The sequence below is a fragment of the Lynx canadensis genome, chromosome B2 (genome assembly GCF_007474595.2).
Source record: "Lynx canadensis isolate LIC74 chromosome B2, mLynCan4.pri.v2, whole genome shotgun sequence".
NCBI lineage: Eukaryota > Metazoa > Chordata > Mammalia > Carnivora > Felidae > Lynx > Lynx canadensis.
This window is the reverse complement of record NC_044307.1, coordinates 151,695,405-151,700,386: the sequence shown is the minus strand read 5'-3', so window position 1 is coordinate 151,700,386 and position 4,982 is coordinate 151,695,405. Positions and strand designations below refer to the sequence as shown.

At 59.6% G+C, this 4,982-nt stretch overlaps 1 long non-coding RNA gene across 1 annotated transcript; it reads left to right on the top strand.

Annotated features, from left to right (window-relative positions):
* Nucleotides 1–1,045: 1,045 nt before the first annotated feature.
* On the top strand, nt 1,046–2,731 carry LOC115513465. Its single transcript, XR_003968704.1, has 2 exons — nt 1,046–1,489; nt 2,293–2,731. It is a non-coding gene; the product is annotated as an uncharacterized LOC115513465 (long non-coding RNA).
* Nucleotides 2,732–4,982: the final 2,251 nt, after the last annotated feature.

Below are 4,982 nucleotides of genomic sequence, written 5' to 3'. Positions count from 1 at the left end.
ATTACAGAAAATATCTGTTATGTTTTCCCATTTTTCAACAGCTTCAAAATCAAAAGAATGAAATGAATACGATACGAAGCACTTTCAGATTAAAGATTTAGACCAACAGTGTTTGCTTTTATGACCTTCGTGATGTCAGCTGTGCAGACCGGTCTGTGCCTGATGTGGGTGGGCCCACTCCGGTCAGTGGAAGGCGTATCCAGAACAAAAAGGCAGAGCCCCCTGGAATAAGAGGACGCTCCGTTTGCCTGTGGGAACTGGGACATCGGCTTTCGAACTCTAACGAAGACATTGACTCTTTCTGGGTCTCAAGCCTGCTGGCCTTCAGATGGCAATGACATCGGTCCTCCCGGTCCTCCGGCTGCGTAGGCAGGCCGGACCTAAACTACTGGCCCTCCCCCACCGGTTTCCGGCTGGATGCCTGCACATCCTGGGTCTCCAGCCTTGTTGTCACGTGAGCCAGCTCCCTCTGGCAAATCCTGTAGGTTGTGGTTCTGTTCTGTTGGTTCTGTTTCCCTGGAAAGCCCCGGCTGATACGTCGGGTTTGCCAAGTGCTCTTGAAAACAATCCAAAATTGACTAGAAAATGAAGTTTGTGAGCCCTTCTCATGAGGTTATGCAGATTGGGACGTCTTGCAAAATGAGGCCTTATCACCGACTTGCAATGACATTGAAAAGAAAGAAGAAACTTCTGGACCCTTTCCTGTGATTGCACTTTGCAAGGTTAAGCTTGCTCAATACTGGGAGTCACGTTTGTATCTGTCCTGCTAGCTGGGGTGTTTTATAATCACTGGAATTCTTCTGCCCTTTTTGACTAAATAAAAATTCCGTAATAACATGGTGCACAAATACGCACGCCGAGTGAGTGGTGAGTGAGCGCAAAGCCGCTGGCCCGAGCGTCTCCCCTTTGTCTCTGTGCTCAGATTCCTGCCTAATCACAAAAATATTGTGCAAATGTCAGTCACATGAATCTGTTTGTGAAACCCCGTTTCCATGTGCGTGTTCTCCCAGGACAGCGCGCGGGGTGATTCAGCACCAACCCGATTCCCTCCCAGAAGACACCGGGTGACACGATGTGGGGCAAAGCCCTCCTGAAGGTTAGCAAGTGTGGGCAAAGGCTGCAGAGACGCCCCCGACACTAATGCAGGTGCGCCGGCCTGGCCGCGTCTGCAGCAGTCGGGACCCTCTGGGGCCCCGGTTGTTCCGGAAGGTCGAGTGTAAGAGCGCGGCCGTCTCCAGGGTGTGAGGCAAATGACAGCACTAGTCATCCGTATCATGTTCGACAGCACAAACGTCCGTAACAAAAATCTCCATGGAAAGAAACTGAGCGCACACTCTGCTCTCACCGGCCTCCTGAGCACGGCAGCTGTTCCGCGGTCTGTGGAACACGCGCCGCCTGTAAGTGGATTTGGAGCCAGCTTCTGTTGGGGGTGACGTCTGCGGCCACCTTGCAGAGGCCTCGTCACCGGGTGTCTGGGCGTCCGCGAGAGGTGAGTGCCGATGTCACCTGTCACCCGGTGTCTGGGCGTCTGCATGAAGTGAGCACCGATGTCACCTGTCACCCGGTATCTGTGTGTCTGCGTGAGGTGAGTGCTGATGTCACCTGTGGGGCTGGGGACGCAGCCTCTGACTTCTCCAGGGAGGGGTCACCAATTTCCTTCCTGCTTCAGTCACAGGAGATGCCCCTTTTTCTCTCTATGCTCTTGTTTAATCCCAACTCCAATAACCTTCTGGGATTGGAAGCTGCCCAAACCCTGGTCCTGAGGCCACCCTGATCTGGCCTGTCACTGGGTGACAGGGGGCAAAGGCCAGCAGCCTCTACCACGCCTTGGCTCGTCCCTGGGGTTTGCCCTGCCGCAAACCCAGAACCCCATTTACAAGATCGCCGGGTTTTCTTTTGAACGTTGTTTCCTCGTTGAACCCAAACAAGGCCATCTGTGGTCCCTCTGGCTTCCCAGGAGCCTCGCACCCTGCCTGGTTCCGCTCACTCCCTTCCCATGGGACACAGCAGCAAGCCGGGCAGGGGACACCCCAGCAAGCCGGTCAAGGGACACCCTGGCAAGCTGGGTGACACAGCAGGGCAGGAGGGCCAAGGTTTGGGTTGGTCAGCGCTGCTGCCTGGTGCCCCCAACAAGCTACTGTAAGTTCTCGACCCTTAGTTTCTGTAAAATTCGGCTGGTAACATCCACCGCAGGGTCTTATTGTGAGAGCCGAGATGGGCGTCTAGGAGGCAAGGTGGGGGGGGGGGCTGGCACACAGTAGGCACTTAATAAATGGTGTCTTTCGCCGCCAGTGCAGAGTGTGGGGCGACTTCCACCTCCGGTTTCCACCAGTGATGCTCCAGCGGCCAATTGTTCGGAACCGGATCTGTCCTCCCCTCCACCCGGGCCAGGCACGCCCCTCCACTGGTGCTCTGTCTTCTGAACACGGCCGCTGGTTCCCTCCCCTGCTCCCCCTGCACACGGGGCCCCGGAGCCCCGTCTGTCTGTGTGTAACCGGCCCACCGTGATTTGCAGCCTGAGAAAGCGACATGGACGGAAGGTTTCTGCCAACACCAGCATGAGCGCCGCTCCAGACGGTCCCCGCTCCCGGTGGCGGCAGCCGCGCTTGCAGACTCCCTGACGCGTCCCCAGGCTCAGCTAAGGAGTTCGGTGAGAAGTCGGCCCTTGGACGCCCTCGCCCCTCTTGAGGCCGAGCCTCACGACTACAGTGAATACACTCAGTTTCCAGTGTGGTGGCTTCCGGCATGTGGTGTTTATTACTTTTATACCAATTGACTTAGCAAGTGGGCAAAGATGTTAATTAATGAGTTTCTGCTGGGCGATCAGACATTCTCCTCTGATAGCACATGTCAAGGAGAAATTGGATTCCGGATGAAACATGTACGTGACTCTCCATCCTCCCCAGCTAGCTGTGCCCCACACACACAGCTGAGAGCAGGGCATCCTCACGGACACTTGTTCATTCAACTAATCTGGCCAGCGTTCACCCCAAGCACTTCCTCCAGGTTGGGCCACAGCAGTGGTGAGGCAGACGAGCCCTCACTTTCTGGGGCCTTCTGTTCTAGTGCAGAGCAGAGTGTGGTGAGAGGACAGGCACACCATGGAGCAACAGGAAGTAGGGGAGGTGGTGAAATGCCATGCAGGGTGGTGGAGGCCAGTGCTGAGTAGCAGGGATGGGGGAGGGTCTTGGGTGGGCAGGGATGGAGAGAGGAAGGTCTTGGGTTGGACAGAATGGGTATGGGAGAGGGGGTCTTAGGTTCATCTGGGATGGGTGGGAGGGTCTTGGGTTGGCTGGGACGGGCCGGGGGAGGGTCTTGGGTTGGCTGGGACGGGCTGGGGGAGGGTCTTGGGTTGGCTGGGACAGGCCGGGGGAGGGTCTTGGGTTGGCTGGGACGGGATGGGGGAGGGTCTTGGGTGGGCAGAGATGGAGGGAGGAAGGTCTTGGGTTGGACAGAATGGGTATGGGAGAGTGGGTCTTAGGTTCATCTGGGATGGGTGGGAGGATTTTGGGTGGGCTGAGATGGGCCGGGGGAGGGCTGGGATTGGTGTGGAGGGTTTTGGGTTGGACAGGATGGGTAGGAGGGTCTTGGGTTGACTGGGATGGAGCGGGGAGGGTCTTGGGTTGGAGGGGATGGGTCGGGGGGGGGTCTTGGGTTGGCTGTTCTTGGAGGAGACTTTGGACCTGAGACCTGAATAACTATTAGTAGAAAGAACCAACCATGTGAGCAGCTGACAGGAAAAGTTTTCAGGCAGAAGGACCAGTGTTTGAGACATAGAAAGGCGATGGGGCCAGGGGAGGAAGCCTGAAGGAGGCAGGAAGTGGGCAGGGTTGACCACAGAAGACCTTGGGAGTAGGTTTATTCTCTGGACGATGGTGGCCACTGGGGCTGTAGCAGGGCACAGCCGGTGTCATTCGCGCAGTGTCCCTCTGGGCCCCCCGGGGAGAGGGCAGAAGGGCCCAACGACGGGAAACCCAGCAGCAGCAGGCGGCTTACACGTCCTCAACGTCTGCCAAGCAGTCCGCCGCAGGGGCTCTCGGCCTCCCCACGAGAAGGCATTTTCCTTTCCTTGCTCGCCTGGAGTCTTGTCCGTGCAGAAGGATTAGTGGGACTCCTGGGGTGCAGCTGCCCGCCTCGTGCCTGCTGTCCCCGGGGAGCGTCCTGTCGCGGCGGGTGGAAGGCCCAGCTGGCGGCTGGGGCCGGGGTTCAGCAGGGGGCCAGGCGGGGGACGGCGTGGGGCTGCCTCACAGCCTGGCACCCGGGGCGGAGCAGGGGCCTCCCCGGAGAGAGAAGCATCTGGAAGACGGGCGTCTTCGCCCGAGAAGCTACATCCCTACTGTCGCCTGCTCATCTGCGAAAGGCGGGTGGACGGCCCTCTTGTCCGTGGGGGCGGGGAAGGTGAGCGTATCAGGGCCCCTCTTGTGGATGTGGGGTTCGTGCGGGGCGCGTTTGGACAGAGGCGGGTGGCAGGGCCTGGAGCCACACGGGCGGCGGCCGGCGAGGGTGAGGTTGAGACCCCTGCCCGAGGCGAGGGCGCAGAGGCCGGGAGGGGGCCGAAGGGCGTCAGTGCCCGGAGCTGAGCACCAGCATCCCGACCTCGAGCAGGGTCCTCCCGCGTTCCCCGGGCACCCCGCGGCTGGCTCAAGGGGTTCGTGGTCCCCGGGCCACCTACGCAGCTGGAGAGCGAGCAGCCCCCGGCGAGGGCTTCTGTTCTTTTCACAGCACCTCAGATGTTTCCGAAGCCAGATGCGCCCCGAGGGTGCAGGGGCTTGCCGCTCCCGTGTCCACACCCGGACGGCCGGGCTCCAGCGGCCTGGCCTCGCCCCTCTGCTCCCGCCTGCTGCCCGAGTCCCGTCCCTGCTTCCTCGGCGGCCCGAGGGGTGTGGGGACCCCTGACAGGTTGCTGACGCCCTGGGCTTGCTGCGTCACCGGAAGGGCAGAGGGGAGCCCTCGAGGCCGGGCCTTCTCCACCTGTGCTGTGC